Source organism: Pteronotus mesoamericanus, unplaced genomic scaffold, assembly GCF_021234165.1.
Source record: "Pteronotus mesoamericanus isolate MK-2021 breed Mesoamerican mustached bat unplaced genomic scaffold, CSHL_Meso_final contig_59, whole genome shotgun sequence".
In the NCBI taxonomy this organism is placed as follows: domain Eukaryota; kingdom Metazoa; phylum Chordata; class Mammalia; order Chiroptera; family Mormoopidae; genus Pteronotus; species Pteronotus mesoamericanus.
In genome coordinates, this window is record NW_026555206.1 from 1,105,082 (window position 1) to 1,123,287 (window position 18,206).

Below are 18,206 nucleotides of genomic sequence, written 5' to 3' on the forward strand. Positions count from 1 at the left end.
ACAGCAGTGGCCCAGGAACCCAGGAAGTCTGAGGTGTTGTGCTAGCCCCCAGGCTCTGCTGGATCCTTGATGTCCATCCTCGTTCCCTGCAACAGGGCCATGACAGACTTGGTCAGCTGCAGCTTGGAGACATCAAAGTGATTCTTGTAGTGGGGCATGTCCTTTCTGCTTCCCCACAAGCAGGGTTCAGGGGGGCATCTAGCGGCCTCTCCTTACTCTCACCATCTTCTCTTGAAGACTGTAGCAGCATGTTCTCTGTGAATCTCACTGCGGGCTTCTCTTCGGCCTCCTCCTGGACAGCTGGTGAGGCTTCCTGCTGGCTCAGCCCTTCTGCCTCAGTGGGAATCCTTAGACTCAAACTGGAAGACTGTGCTGGTGGACCCATGCAAGTTCCCACTCAGTTCAGACTCAGCCTTCAGCCCCTTCCCGGAAGGCAAGGGGAACCCAGGGTCAGGCCTATAGGAGACTTTGTTCCAATACTCTCCCACTCCCCTCTTCATCACCTTAAGCTAGCTGGGGGAGGCACAGACAGACATTGCAGGCCCTGCTTATTGGTAGCAGCCTCCTCAGCATCCTCAGGAACTTGATGATACGAAGGGGGCTGAGTAAGATGTCAGTCCAGATCCCAGAAGTGCTGCTCCACTGCCCCTGATCCTCCAGGCTAGAGGGGGTTGCTGGGGCAGCAGATAGCAAGTGAGTACCTTCTCCCCTGTCTGGGCCTCATCCTGGGTCTGGAACTGGGGTTGGGTTCCAGTAATGTATTTTGATATTTGTCTGTTTTTTGAACCTAGAAGATTAGACAGTTTGTGAAATTTTTTTGAGGTGTTCCATCATGATATTAAAGATTTTTCTGTATGTGTCTAATGCTTCAATTAAAAGTAAAACAAAAACAAAAACAGAAACAAAAAAATAAACACTATGTTTCAAACATGTTGTGAAAATCTCAGCATTGATTCATGGTTGCAGACAGTGTAGCTGAATAATGTCACAAACCTAAATCACACTTCTATACCCAAGTGCAGCCATTACATTGAGACTTTTAGAGTCACTATTTCACAGAAACAAAAAGCCCAAGATTGTTCCAGGAGCCTCCCAGCATTCTCACTCAATGAACCACATGGCCAGGACTGCCCAAGACAATGTGGTCTAGCGTTCAGTCTGAATCCTTAGATACAGACAGGAAAATCTTCTAAGCACATGAAAAAGCTAAAAAAGTTTGTTAACACCAAATCAATACTACAACAAATGTTAAAGAGATTCATTGGATAAAAAAAGAAGAAGAAAAAGAAATAAGGGAAGAAGGAAGAGGAGGAGGAGGAAAAGAAGAAGAAGGAGGAAGAAAAGAAGAAGAAGGAAAAGGAGAAGAAGGAGGGGGGAAACAGAAGAAAATAGTCTAACAATGAAATGTCACTAAATATGTATCTATCAATAATAACCTTAAATATAAATGGCTTAAATGTTCCAACAAAAGGTATGGGTAGTTGAATGTATAAGAAAACAAGACCCATATACATGCACTCTCTAAGAGACCCACCTCAGTTGAAAGATACAGAATAAAAGTAAAAGGATGGAAAAAGATATTTCATGAAAATGGAAAGGGGAAAAAAAGCTCCAATGGCAGTCCTTACACCCAGAAAAATAGACTTTAAAACCAAGGCTATAGTAAGAAACAAAGAAGGACACTATATAATGATAAAGGGAACAATCTATTAAGAGGATGCAATCCTAATAAACATTTATGCACCCAATGTAGGAGCACCTAACTATGTAAAGCAAATGTTGATGGACATAAAAGGAGAGATCAACAGAAATGCAGTCATAGTCAGGGATTTTAACACCCCTTTCGGTAGATCTTCCAGACAGAAAAATAAACAAGGGGACAGCAGCCTTAAATAACACACCAGATCAAATGGGTTTAATTGATATTTTCAGAGAATTTTGCCACATAGCAGCAGAATATACATACTTTTCAAGTGCACATGGAACATTTTCTAGAATAGACCACATGTTAGGACAAAAAACAAACCTCAATAAATTTAAGATGACTTAAATCATACTAAGCATCATCTCTGACCATAAGGCAATGAAACTAGAAATCAGTCACAAGAAGAACACAAAAACACACAAAGATATGGAAGCTAAATAACATGTTATTAACAACAAATGGGTCAACAATAAGTTCAAGAAAGAAATCAAAAGATATCTTGGAACAAATGAAAATGAGAACATGACAATCCAAAATCTGTGGGACACAAGGAAAGCAATCCTAAGAGGGAAATTCATAGCATTACAGACACCCTCTCGTTCCTCAGAAAATGAGAAAAAGCTCAAATAAACCATCTAACTTTACACTTAAAGAAACTTGAAAAAAGAAAAACAAACAAAGCCCAAAGTTAGTAGAAGGAAGAAAATAATAAAGATGAAAGTAGAAATAAAGGAAATATAATCTGAAAATGTGATACGAAAGATCAATGAATACAAGTGATGGATCTTTGAAAAGATATGCAAGATATACAAAAGGTTCTTTGAAAAACCTGTAACCAAATTTAGCAAGAAAAAAAGATAGAGGACCCAAATAAACAATATCAGAAATGAGAGAGGAGAAATAACAACTGATACCCAAGAACTACAAAGGACTGTAAGAAAATATTATGAACAACTATACATCAATAAACTGTACAACCTGGAGAAAATGCATAAATTCCTAGAAACATAAAATATTCCAAAAAATAAACCAGGATGAATCAGAGAATGCAAATAGACAGATTATACACAGTGAAACTGAAACAGCAATGAAAAAACTCCCCCCAAAAAGCCCTGGATTGGATGGCTTCAGAGTTGAATTTTACCAAACATCCCGAGATGAACTGACACCTTTCTTTCTCAAACTATTTCATAAAATTCAAGAAGAGGGAAGGCTCCCAAGCTTGTTTTACAAGGCCAAAATTATCCTAATTCTAAAGCCAGATAAAGACACTACAAAAAAAGAAAATGATAGGCCAATATCCTTGATGAACATAGATGTTAAAATCCTCAACAAAATATTGGCAAACCTAATACAGTTATGCTTCAAAAGGAGCATACACCATGATTAACTGGGATTTATTCCAGAAATTCAAGGTTGGCAGAACACTCACAAATCAATAAATGTGATTCACCACATAAACAAAGTGAAGGAAAAAAAACTACATGATCATATTAATAGATGCAGAAAAAGCATTTGAGAAATCAGCATCCAATTATAATAAAACTCTTAGCAAAGTAGGGATAGAGGAAAACATACCTAAACATAATAAAGACCATATATGACAAACCCACTGCCAAAATCACACTCAATGGGCAAAAACTACAAGTGTCCTCTTGAGACTTGGAACAAAACAAAGATGTCCACTTCCACTTCTCTTAAAGAACATAGTACTGGAAGTCCTAGCCATAGCAATAAGGCAAGAAGAGGAAATAATAGACATCTCAATTGGAAAGAAGGAAGTAAAGCTGTTTTTATGTGCAGATGACATAATAATTTACATAAAGAATCCCAAAGATTCCACCAAGAAACTACTAGGAATGATAAATTCAGCAAAGTAGCAGGATGCAAAATTAGTACCCAGAAATCAGTTTCACTTTTATATGTCAATAACAAATGGACAGAAAGGGAAATTAAGAAAATAATCCCATTCATAAGTACTTCAAAAAGAATAAAATACCTAGGAATAAATCTAACCAAGGACGTAAAATGCCTGTACTCAAAAAATTATGAGCCACTGAAGAAAGAAATTGAAGAAGATACAAATAAGTGGAAGCACATACCATGTTCATGAATAGGAAGGATTAACATTATTAAAATGTCCATACTACACAAAGCAATCTATAGATTCAATGGAATTCCTAACAATGTTCCAGTGACATATTTCACAGAACCAGAACAAATATTTCAAAAATTTATATGAAACCACAAAAGGCCCTGCATAGAAACAGCAATCCTGAGGAAGGAGAACAAAGATGGAGGAATCATGCTGCCTAATATCAAACTATATTATAAGGCCATAGTAATCAAAACAGCCTGGCACTAGCATATAAACAGACACATAGATCAGTGGAACAAAATGGGCAGCCCAGAAATGAATCTATTTCTTTTTAGTCAATATTCAACAGAGGAAGCAAACACATACAGTAGGCTAAAGATATTCATTCAATAAATGGTGTTGGAAAAATTGGACAGGTATGTGCAGAAAAACGAAACTAAACTACTTTCTTATACAACACACAAGAATACATTCAAAATGATTGAAGACTTAAATATTAGATATGAAATCATAAAAGTCATAGAAAAAAACTTAGGTAATAAAATTTCAGACATAGCCTGTAGCAATAGTTTATCAGTTGTATCTTCTCAGGCAAGGGAAACAAAAGAAAAAAAAGTAAACAAATGGAACTACATCAAACTAAAAGTTTTTGCACAACTAAGGAAAATATCAACAAAATAAAAAGGCAACCCACAGAATGAGAAAACGTCTGATAAGGCATTAATATCTAACATTTATAAAGAACTTACAAAACTCAAAACCAAAAAACCCCAAAGAGCCCAATTAAAAAATGGGCAAAGGACCTGAATAGACACTTCTCCAAAGAGGACATACAGATGGCCAATAGTCAGATGGAAAGATGCTCAATGTCACTAATCATCAGAGAAACGCAAATTAAAACCACAATGAGATACCATCTCACACCTGTCAGAATGGCTACCATCAATAAATCAACAAATGACAAGTGTTGGCAAGAATGTGGAGAAAGGGGAACACTTTGCACTGTTGGTAGGAATGCAGATTGGTGCAACCACTGTGAAAAACAGTATGGAGAAACCTCAACAAATTAAAAATGGATGTGCTGTTGTACCAGTGATCCCACTCCTGGGAATATATCCTAGGGAACATAAAACACTAATTTGAAGAACATAAACACCTCTATGTTCATTGTAGTGTTATTTACAATATCAAAGATATTGAAGTAGCCTAGTATCCAACAGTAGATGTGTGGATAAAACAACTGTGGGACATTTACATAATGAAATAATACTCAGCTGTAAAAAAGAAAGTTCTACCCTTTGCGACAGTATGGATAGACATAGAGAACATTACGCTAAGTGAAATAAGCCAGGCAGGAAAAACATAACATATGATTTCACCTGTGAAATGTTATCATAACATATGATAACATCTGTGGAATCTAATGAACAGACTGAACTGACAAGCAAAATAGAGACAGACTCATAGATAGCAGGATGACAGCTAAGGATGGGGGCTGTAGGGATTGAGCAAAAAGGAAAAAGGATGTGTGAACATGGACAACACTGTGGTGATTGTGAGAGAGAGGTGGATGTAAAGGGACTAAATGGTATTAAAAATACAATAAAATTATTTTACAAAGAAAAAAAATAAAAGCCCTATCTGTCACTTTTTTAGATCACACACCTCTTAGAAAATCTGAGGAAAACTAAGGATCATAATCCTGTATAAACTTGATTCATACCATAGTTCCCCTCCACCAAGGGATCCATGAACCATACACTAAGAATAGTCTGCATTGGATAAGTAATAACAATACACAAATCTTTTTATTAAATGACCAATTTAATGAAAATATTGTTTCTTCTAAACACAGTTACATGTCCTTCCTATTTGTAGTTCATTTTCTCCTTAGATTTTTTTTTGTCTTGGTTGAGTTACTTAGTAAAAACTTTACACTATGGTAACAGTAGGCCAGAAATGGAAGAGATCATGGATATTATCTTTTTCAAAACTGACATTAGAGAGATGTGACATGGTAATGGTTAAGACCACTGGTTTTAGAGTAGGATATAACTAGGTTCAAATCCAGCTGGATCAAAAAACAAACAAACAAACAAACAAACCATCTAGCAAAATCACCTACTACATACTGCATGGTCTTTGGCAACTTAACTGCATAAACCTCAGTTTCCTCAACTGTAAAACCTAGGAACAATATATACTTCTGAGAGTAGATGTAATGAATAAATAATGCTTATAAGGCTAATGAATAAAAGGGCTATTATATAGCCAACATTTAACTGTAAATATTCCGAGGAACTTGAAGTTCAGAGATATAAAGCTTCCAAATATCAGACTTGGACTGGAACTCAGGTTGTTACTCTTTATTCTGTCTCATTCATATTCTCTTAAGGAATCTTCTTTAGTCTTTTTCAGAATTGAAATTGAATATTAAGAATTTTTATCTTCTCCAAGGCCTACCATTACCAACACCATTCTACCTCAATGATAAATCTGAAATGACTGATTCAAGGGTAAACCTGACTCCCAATACCAAGAAAAGAAATGCTTCCAGCTGTAAAGTATTTTATGGGCTTTCTCAGAAGACAATCTGTTATAAAACAATAAAATGAATCAGTAAATCTCTAACCAGAAACAAAGACACTAAAAGGCCTAACACTTCTTTTTCTTAAAATGGAGTAAAATGGTATGAAGGAGGATACAGAGAAATTAATTTATAAGATGTAAATGCATTAAGGTTAAACAATTTTTTTACTTTTCTCCCACCTCTTCCTCCCTTATTTTATCAACTACTGCCACACCACAATACAGATTAATGAGACATCAATTCCTACCTATAAGTTGTAGACCTACCACATTATTTCTTCAAAGTTTTGGTCAACTCTGGAGCAGCATAATTCAGTCAGATTACTGACACTAGCAATTTCTGAAATTCACTGTTAAAAATCTAAGGAGAAATAATAGGAACAAAGATACTGTTATAAAACAGTTTATCAGAATCCTGGCAATAAACACTGACATAGCACTGTATTACTAGGTCAAAATACAGATTTTGAGGACCATGATACACAGTAAAGTGATAAAGATCATGACAGAGACTAAATGAATGTGATTGTCAGGAGAGCCTATGGGAGAAGTTCTTGCATTCTTTGTCATAGCAAGAACCCTACAGGAAGAACTCTGTATTTACAATAAAGCCCTATGCTGGTAACTACCCCTCCCCTTAACTCCTTCTTCCCTTCTGTAAATATATTTCTATCTTTTAGTCTGTGCAATGTGTACAAGTGGCTTGCCAGGTCTGTGAGCACTGAGTTATACCCCTTCATTTTTCCCACATAAGTCCTTTTTGGTCAAAAAAACTCTTAGTCAATACTGTTTTTCAGTGGATAAAAGAAACATATCTTATGATAAAGGAACATACAGAAGATTTTTACATAACTGTAATTACTTTTGTGAGGTAAAAGTGAAAAGTTAAGAGACATAATGCAAATAAAAATAACCTGGAAAATAACTTACTCCTTTCCCATCAATTTGCACATAAAATGAACTGAAGCCTCAAAAGATGCATGATATAGCAAAGATAACACTGTTGCTAGTCTAAGAGTTCTGGACATTGATATAACCAAAATACTACCATAAATGTGAATTATTACAAGGAGATATAAGCATCACTCAAATTAAATATAGCACCTTGCAGCCATATACCTTCAAATAATCATATTAAATTCAAGTAATACTTCCAAATCCACAAATTCAAGAAGCAATAGTCATTAATTACCTCTTTTGTCTCCTCATGCAGTCCGCAACAGCAAGCATTGCTCTTTGTGATTTTTACCCAAGAAACATCATGAGAAGTTCTCTGGCTCTGACAAACAAAAACACCTCCTCTAAGCCCCAGGTGGACTGGCTTAAGTACATTATTCCTTTTGTATGTGTTCCTGTCTCCCTCTACACTACAAAAGGTCCTGGTGGCAGTACCTAGCACAAAATTTGTTCTTCATAAATATGAATTGATAAATGGAATTTAATGGCATTCTTTTTAAAATAAACTATCATGCTTAATAAAACTGAGAAATTAATTGTAATTGATACAGTATTTCTGAAGAGGACGAATTCATTGATTTCATAAATATTTATCTCGGATCTTTTATGTACTAGGTACAGCATACAATCATGAATAAGACAGACTATTTCTGACCACCTAAAACTCATTAACTGCCTAAGAGATTATTAATACAATGTGATAATGTTATGATAAGCATTTAGAATACTGTAGAGGAGGACAGAAAAGAACATAATCTCAACAAGAAAATTTTCACAGGAAAAAGTGAGATCTGAATGAAGAGCAGTGATCCAGAAGGAAGAGAAGAAAGGAACAAGAGATGGTTGAGATGGCCAGAACAGGAAAGAACTTAAAGAATTTACTGAAAGAATTTCAGTGTGGCTGAACCACAGAAATGCAAAGCAGTAAGGATGCTGGGAACAAAGAGAAATATATGGACGAAAGTCATTTATTACACAGAATTGGTAGGATTTGGTAATCAGATAATATATGTGAGAAAGATTTTTGACATGGGCAATTTCATGCTATTCATTGAAAAGGCACATAGTAAGAGAAGTAAACTGGGGGATTAGAATGAAAAAGATGTTTTCCTTCAGACAGTTGAGTATGAGATACAAATGGGACATTCAAGTGAAGGCAGTGAGACTTACAGACATCTGAAAGATAAACCATTTGATAGAAATCTATATTTATTTTCTTTTTTATTTTTAAATCATGTTTATTCTATTATAGTTGTCTCAATTTTTCCCCCTCTGGCCTCCTCGACCCATCCCACCCCACCCCCCTTTCCCACAGTCAATTCCCACTCTGTTGTCCATGTCCATGGGTCATCCATACATGTTCGTTTTGTTCCTTCTTCTTTCCACCATTGTCCTCCTTCCCCATTATCTCTGGTCACATTCAGTCTGTTCCATGTTTCTTTGCCTGTGGTTTATTTTGTTTTTTAGTTAATTTTGTGGAATATATTCCACTCATAGGTGAGATCATATGGTATTAGTCTTTCGCTGACTGGCTCATTTCACATAGCATAATGTTTTCCAGTTCCATCCATGTTGTCGAAAAAGATAGGAGTTCCTTCTTTCTTTCTCATTTTCTTTTAAATGCAGATTGGTTTTATTTATTTATTTATTTAAATGTCAAGATCCATTATAAAATATTTTAAAAAGTAAATCCATTATAAAGTCTCAGCAATTAAAACGACATGACACCAGCACAGAAATAATAAAGTAGATCAATGAAATAAAATGAGCATTCTAGAAACAAATGTATATATCTGTCTAACAATGTAATATTTGATTAAATTGATATTTCAAATCAATGGGGAAAATAAGACATTCAACAAATAAGGTGCATAGACCACTATTAATTGAAATAAAACAAATATAGAGCCCTATTTCACACATTGTACAAGAAATATTTAGATGAGTTAAAAATCAATATGTAAAATCTAAGGAGTTTTCAGAGGAAATACGAACTAATATTTTTCTTATGCTGAAGTAAAATATTCAAACCCAGAAGCTATAAAGTAAAATATTGGCACTATGACTCTATTAAACATTTAAGACTATACAGTAATATACATATAAAAAAGATTAAACAAGTAATAGAATAGGAAAGCATTTGCAACACATCTGAAAAAGGGTTAATAGTTTTTTCTTGTTTTTTTGTTTAGGGAAAAAAATTCTACAAACCTCTAATCAAAAAATGGATAAAGAATACCAAAAAGTCACTTAAAGCTTTTTAAAAATAATAGAAATAGGCAAGAAATATACAAAAACAAGTTTAGTTTCAACAAATAATGAAGTAACATTAAAATAACACATCATTGTCACAATCAGATTAATAAGTATGAAAAATATTGGTAATATCAAGTATTGGTGATGGTGAAAGGAACTGGGTATTCGTAGACTCTTTTTCTTCATCTTCTTAAAGCATTCCCTTTAGCACATTTTGCAATGCTGGTTTGGTGGAGTTTTATTCTTTTTGCCCTCTTTTGTCCAACATGTTCCTTATTTCACCTTCCATTTCATTGAGAGCCTTGCTGGGTAGAGCAGTCTTGGTTGCAGGCCTTTGCCTTTTATGGCTTGGAATATTTCTGGCCATTCCCTTCTGGTTTGTAGTGTTTCTCTTGAGAAATCAGCTGCTAGCCGTATTGGGACTCCCTTATATGTTACTACGTCTTTCTCTTTGCTTCCTTTAGGATTCTCTGTTTGTCTTTGCTATTTGCCATTTTAATGATGATGTGTCTTGGAGTGGGACTCATTGGGTTCCTCTTGAATGGGAACTTCTCTGCTTCCTGGATTTGCGTGATTTTTTCTCTCCTCCAATTAGGGAAGTTTTCCATCATGACTTTTTCCAACAGGTTCTTTATCCCTTCCTCCTCTTCTTATCTTTCTGGTATACCTATTATAGGGATATGATTATGTTTCAGGTTGTCCTGCATTTCCCTAAATGTCTCTTTATTCTTTTTGAGTCTTTTTTCATTTTCTTGCTCTTTCTGGAAGCTTTTTTCTACATTATCCTCCAGCTCACTGATTTGATCTTCTGCTTCATCTAGCCTCCTTTTGATTCCTTCTATTGTGTTCAATTCAGAAATTGTATTCTTCATTTCCTCTTGTCTCTTATTGATAGTTTCTGTGTCCTTTTTCATGCTAATATAGTTTGCATTAAGTTCCTCCTAGTTTCCCTGCAGTTTTTTGTAGTTCTCTCTGAGCTCACTGAGCTCATTGAGCTTACTTAGAACCATTATTTTGAACTCAATATCTGATAGCATACTTGCCTCTATTTCATTTAGTTTTCTTTCTGGGGATTTCTCCTTTCCCTTTGACTGGACAGTGTTTCTTTGTCTTCCCATTAGTTGTGGGGCTCTTCTCTTTTGCTTCTGCTTCTTAAATTGATCTCTCTTGAATTCCTGACTTTGGGGTGAGAACTTCTACATAGCAGATGGTTGTTTGTTTTTTTTTTTTTTCTTTCTGGATCTGCCTCTGATGATGTCAGCTTTTGACCTTGTCTGACCTCAAGCAGTCTGTTCAAGACTCCCAGGAATCTATTGTCTATGGCTGTCTCCCTCAGTTATTAATCTAGTCACTCTGTACTCAGTAGGCTGGCTTAGAGACACCACAGGGTGGGACCGAGTCCCTCCTGGTGGTGGGGCTATTGTGTCCTCTCATGTTGTTGCTGCTCAGGAGAGTGGTTTGCCTAAGCAAGATGTCTGCTGCTGCATGGGGGATCAGTCAGCACCAGGATCCTGCTGGCTACTCTCTTAGTTCTCTCCCCAAAGCCTCCTTCCTGACTCTCTCTTCAGGCGTCCCTAGTCCACTCTGCCCCTGCCTTTACTGGAAACCAGGGTAAGTGGCTGCAAATATAAATTTATGCATGGCCCTTTAAACGGCTCTTTGCGTCTCTAGCTGTCTGTCTCTGGCATAGAGCAACCCTGCTGTTTTTTGTAGCTGGCTGTTATCTGTGTACTTTTTTGGCTCTGGTGTTTAGGCTGGAGATCCCCACTTTTGGTTTAGACCCTGCTCTTCTCAGGGGGATCCAACTGGCCGTTTCAATATCCTTCTAGCACTGCCACCCGTGGGCACTCCCCACTGCCTTCTCAAGTCTGTACCACACTCCTTACCAGTTAGGTTGTGCTAAAGCTGATTCTTCTGTCTGTCTGAGGCTATAAGGCTCCTCTCTCATTATTGTTCAGTTGTTTATTCCAGGTGATTTCTCCACAATTTAGTCATAATTCCAGGTTGGTCCTGGGAGGAGGTCAGTGTAACTTCCACTTATCCTTCACCATCTTGATTCTCTCTCTGTTTTCTTTCATAATAATAGAATTTTACATGTAAATTTTAAATTTTCAGTTAAGGCAATGAAAATTTTGGCACTCTACACAGACATAAAATACTGGCTGATTTTGCCTTTGAATTTTTATAGCATAAATATGTGTGTACAAATGATAAATATGAAAAGTCTTGGCCAGGTTCCTGATAATAAATTATCAGGTTATTATAGGCAGTGAGTGATCCTATTCAGCTTGGTAGATAATAAAATAGTTTTTAATACTGCTTTAAATTACATAATTTTTAATGTTTCAATGCTTACCAGTAACTGTGAATTATTTATATCTATAGTCCCCAAATTAAGAAAATGAGATATAGTCTAAAGAGATTGCAAATTCTCTATGAGAATTGATATTTTAGGACTTTAATTACAATAACCCAAAGAAAATTCATATAAGCATATTCTGGATCATTTGCATGACTAATTTATAACCCAATAGGAACTCAGAAGGTGCATCCATATCTATGTTTATAATTATATTATTTATAATAGTAGATTTGTAATTGCTGTTAGCCAATAAAAAAGAACACATGTAAAATATTAAGCAGTTTTGAACAGGTGTCTCTCTTGGTTGTAACACCTTTCCATACACCAAACGATTGTGGGTTTGAGTTCTGGGCAGGGTGTATACCTAGTGTGCAACTTCAATCCCCAGTCCGGACATGTACACAGGCAACCAATAGATGTTTCTCTGTCACATCAATATTTCTCTCCCAAATTATCAACAAGAAATCTACTAGAGGGTGGAAGATAGTGGTGAAATAGGTGGGAGCTGAGCCCACTTGTTCATGCAACCAACTGGGATGCTTAGCTGATCTTCTGAAAAAACAAAGCAAACAGTTAACAGAATCTTAGCTGATAAGAACTTTCGAAGCCAAAGTTTGCAGAGGATGCTTCAAAATGGGTGGTTAAGGAGGTCTTATAGGCACATAGGGAAAGTCCCTGGGCATGGCACCAGAAACTGTGGCTGCCACAAGGATAATATCTGAAGAGAGCTGGATCAGGGATAGCAGCCTAGCGGCTCCCTCCCCTCCCAGGGAGGGGAAACCATAGACCTGCGGTTGCAGAAGGGACTTGACTGTGCAAAATTGCTGGGTTGAGACAGGTTGCATACATTCACACAGCTGGCGGTACATCCGAGCTGGGGTGGCAGTTGATGGCCAGGACAATGCCAGAGAGTGGGGGGATTCTGGCTGCACCTGGAGCTGGGGGAAGAGAATAATGAAGGAAGGAGAAAGGGCAAGCCGAGGAACACGAATAGAGGACTCATGGACATGTACAGTGGGAGGGATTTATTGTGGGAGTGGGGGTGGACGGGGCAGGGGAGAATAATAGGGAAAAAAGCAGGACAACTATAACTGAACAACAATAAAAAAGCAAAATTAAAGAAAGACAAAATTGATTAAAATTTTTTGATAGAATAAAATTATTATAGGGTAGATCATATAAACATTTTCCTTTTAACATGGAAATACAAAGGTAATTCAAGGAATTATGAAAATTTAGCAACTGCAATCAAATTCCCACCTTATATTGTATATTAATCTGGGAATAACTTATATAGCATGAAAAATAAAAACAAGAAATTATATTACTGCTTGTAATAAGCCATGGAGGATCCCCAAGTCCTATAAACTGTTGCTTTAATGTAGAAATATTATCAGATTGAAGGAAAAGTTAACACATCTAGTCACTTACATTTATAAAGGTCTAACTATGTTTTAAGTAGGAAAGAATTCCATAAAACACATAAACTCTTGCTGTGACTGAATACGTCAACTGTGGGGAATTTGGGTAAATGTTGGGACTGAACCAATATTTTTGAAAAGTACATTAGGTAACAAAGTACAACCTTTCATCTTATACTTGTCATACATTTTATTTATTTAGATTTTAAAATAGGAATTTTACTTGCTAGTTTCCCTAACAAATAGAACACTCTTTAATAGGGAGGGGAATCTTGAAAACTGTGGGAGAATAAAAACCATCCAAAGTATGAAGGAGCAGGACTGAACTAAGATGACATCAGTCCTGTTAACTAAGATGACCTGGAGGGAAGTCATGTTTAGAACATGTGAAGTATAACAAAGACTCAGAGGAATGATGCAATCTTTTGAGCATGCACAGTACAACATGGTAGATAGCATGAGCTTAACTGAAGAGTAATACCACCCTCTAGAGCATGCACAGAAGAGCAACATAAACAACATGTGTTTATCAAGGTTGCACAACACAACATGTGTTAATTAGAAACTGATGCAACATTTCATCATACAAGAGTATATAAGCAGACAACTTCAGACCATGACAACTGTGGAGAGCAGGACCAATAAAATGGCATTGGGCCAATCAAAATAGCATAAAATATATAAAACAAAGTGGAGTCACTCTCGTCACCCAAGATGGCTGCCAATTAGACATGATACTTTGGTTCAAGAGGGAAACTACCTAAGTCACACTGGACACATCTGGCAAGGAGATACACCTAAGGTTTCTGCACACATGATCAGAACAGCCATGTCTGCAGAGTGGGACTACCCATAGATAGGCTACTGTAGAAATTCCCCAATTGCCATCAGTGGTGCCAAGACACTTATTAAGTGACTCAAAAGGATGGAGTGCACCACATTCAAGATATAACTGAGGCAGGTTTATAGGAAAGACTGTATCAGGAACATACATTCCTGATAACAACACATAAGGAGAGCAAGTCACATTGAAATGTCCTGAACATTCCGCCTTGGGAGAAAGAGTTCTGCTGCGATCCCATTCTTCTGACTTTGCCTTGTAAAACACTGACTTCCCAGCTGCCTCCCACACCCAGACCTGATCTGGACACTTGGGATTTGGGTTCATTATCCTCCAGTTCTCTTGTGTGATATTATTACTGATTGTTTCTGAGTGTTATCATTATAGATTGATCGTTATTAATTTAGATTGAACCTCCATTAATAAAAGCTGAATAACTATCGTAGTCACTGTATTTGGCTCATTGTAATTCCGTGGTACCAGTGTTATCTGTAGGGCTGGTGATCTAGCACCTGCAGTCCATAACAAATGGTAGAGGCTGACTTATAGAAAGGATGATAGTGTGGCTACTTGTAAGGTTAGATATTGCTCATGACAGCAGCCCATTAAAAGTATTAACAGAACTGAGAAAAACAAAGGAGATAAGTACAAATTTTGCTCTCTACAAAGAAAATACATCATGGAGGAAGATGGCGGAGGAGTGAATGGGAGTCACGCTGACCTCTTCTCAAGACCAAATTGGAATTGTGACTAAATAGCAGAGAAATCACCTGGAAAACAATGGAACGATAGAGGGAGAGGAGCCTTGGAGCAGCAGACAGACAGTGGATTCAACTCTCACACATCCCAACGGGTGAGAAGTGCGGTGGAGGCTCGAGAGGGTGGGCTGGGTGCCCATGGGCATGAGCACCAGAGGGACATTGAAACAGCCAGTTGGATCCCTCTGAGAACAGGGTCTGAACCATAAACAGGGACCCCTAGACTACAGCAGCTAAAACCAGGAAAACACACAGACAAAACGCAACCCCAAAAAGCTTAGGGGTGCTCTCTGCCAAAGACAGGTGGCTGGGGATGCAAAGAGACATTTAAAGGGCCAACGCAAAAATTTGCAGTGCCAGCCACCTTTCTTGATCTCTGGGTAGAGGCGGCAGCAGAGTGGGCTGGTGCCTGGGAAAAGATTGGTGAGGAAAACTTTGTGAAGAGAACTGAGATGGTGGCCAGCGGAGCCCCGGTGATAACGCACCTCCCACTCTGCAGCTACCATCTTGCTCAGGCATAATGGAATCAATTAACCTGACTTTTGTGCACTCTGCACACAGCTTGTGCGCATGTGAGCTGGGGGGCTAAGTGCAGACAAGCTGGACGAAATAAAGGATCCCTGGCAAAAGGGGTCACACAGCTGCATAGAGCCTTGAGGAGAGACTAGAGACGGAGGTGTTGGGGAAAGAATGGGAGGAGGAACCAGGGAGTCCCCACTCACTCCTCATTCCATAGTCTCCATTTTGCATAGGAAGAGCATTCTCCCAAAGAGGCAGAAGCAGGCACGCGGGAGCCAGACGACCTGCAAATACATCGCGGTCCACAGAAATAGCGGATCCTTGGACGAAGGGATCACAGAACTGCCCAGAGACCCTGGAGGAGAGACTGGAGACAGAGGTGTTGGGGAAAGAACGAGAGGGGGAACCAGGAAATCCCAACTCCTTCTCCTTCCCGTAGTCTCCATTGTGCGTGGACAGGCCACACCCACAAAGAGCCAAAAGCTGAAAACACACAATAGACAGCCCAAAACCACCCAGTGCAGGCGCGTGGATGCACACACATGTGCCAAGTGGCCGGCGAGGGTTGGCAAGCATGTGTGCAGACTCACGTGGGCTGGCAAGAGCTCCCACAGATTGGCGCCCACGGGGCCAGTGATGAAATGCGCAGATTGGTGAGGGCAGGCATAAACTGGCCTGTGTGGGCCCATGAGTGCAGAGCAGTCCGCAAATATAGTGGATCCCGGGCCAAAGGGGTCACAGAGCTGCCCAGAGACCCTGGAGGAGAAACTGAAAACAGGATTCACCAGAGAGTCCTGGAGCTGACTTCCTCCCATTTCTGTAGTCTCCATTTTATGCGGGGCAGGCGACACCACCAAAGAGCCAAAAGCAGGGAAAGCACACAATAGAACCCCATAAACTGACCAGTGCCGGGGTGCCTGCTGGGCAGGGGGCCAGACGAGTGCGTGAGATCGCAAATAAGCGCCTCTGGGCCCTGGAAAGCATGTGAGAGCCCAGGCGGGCGGGAGATCCTGCCAGCCAGGGGGCGCGCTCATGGAGCCAGCGTGAGAGTGCAGAGCAATACACAAAAATAGTGGATCCCTGGCCGTCGGATACACAGAGCTGCCCAAAGCAGGAGTCAGACATAGACAGTAGACTCCTGGAAGGCTCAAACAAATGACTTAAGGTCATATAGGGTCAATAACTGAAATCATCAGAGGCAGATCCAGAAAGAAGAGTAAAGAGAATAAATAAATAAATAAATAAATAAATAAATAAAAGACCCACATACTACCAGAGAAGTTTAATCCACAAAATCAGGAAATCTAGACAGATTAATTGAAAAAGAAGCAATAATAAATAAATAAATAAATAATTACTTAATAGACTCTCACAAAAATGGAGAGAAAAAGAAGTTCTCCCCAAATGAGTGGAAAAGGGGACTCCCCACAGAGAGAGCTAAATGAAATAGAGGCAAGGGAACTATCAGATATGAAATTCAAAACAATGGTTCTAAGGAAGCTCAATGAGCTCAGCCAGCTCAAAGATAACTATGACAAACAGCAGAGAAACTATCAGGATCTTACAACAAACTATAGTAACCTGGAAAAGGACATAGAAACTATCAAGAAGACACAAGAGGATATGAAGAAAACCATTTCTGAATTGAAGAAACAGTAGAAGGAATCCAAAGCAGGCTGGATGAAGCCGAGGATCGAATCAGTGAGATGGAGGACAAGGTAGAAAAAAACTCCCAGAAAGAGCAAGAAATGGAAAAAAAGATTCAAAAAGAATGAAGAGGCATTGAGGGAAATGCAGGACAATCTGAAATGCAATAATATCCACATAATAAGGATACCAGAAGGAGAAGAAGAGAAGAAAGGGATAGAGAACCTCTTTGAAAAAGTAATGATGGAAAATTTCCCTAATTTGAGGAGAGAAAAGGTCTCATGGATCCAGGAGGCACAGAGGACCCCACTCAAGAGGGACCCAAGGAGGTCCACTCCAAGACATATCATCATTAAAATGGCAACTATCAAAGACAAAGAGAGAATCCTCAAGGCAGCAAGGGAGAAGGAGAAAGTCACATACAAGGGAGCCCTGATACGCCTAGGAGCTGACTTCTCAACAGAAACACTATAAGCCAGAAGGGAATGGCAACAAATATTCCAAGTCATGAAAAGCAAGAGCCTACAACCAATGCTGCTCTACCCAGCAAGGTTCTCCATTAAAATAGAAGGGGAAATAAGGAGTTTCCCAGACAAAAGAAGGCTAAAAGAACACATCTCTACCAAACCAGCACTCCAAGATATGCTCAAGGGACTGGTTTAAGAAGATGAAGGAAAGAGTGAGAAAGAGAAAAACACAGGTAGAAAGTGAAAAAATGAAAAGGTTTCTATCAGTAATATCTCTCAGTGTGAATGGACTAAATGCCCCAATCAAAAGACACAGGGTAGCTGAATGGATAAGAAAACATGACCCACACATATGCTGCCTACAAGAGACCCACCTCTGAGCAAAGACCTACACAGATTGAAAGTAAAGGGATAGAAAAAATATTCTAAGCAAATGGGCAAGAGAAGAAAGCTGGAGTTGCAATACTTATATCAGACAAAACAGATTTCAAAACAGAGGCCATAAAAAGAGACCCAGAGGGACACTTTATAATACTTAAAGGAAGAATCTATCAAGAAGACATTAATATTGTAAACTAATAGGCTC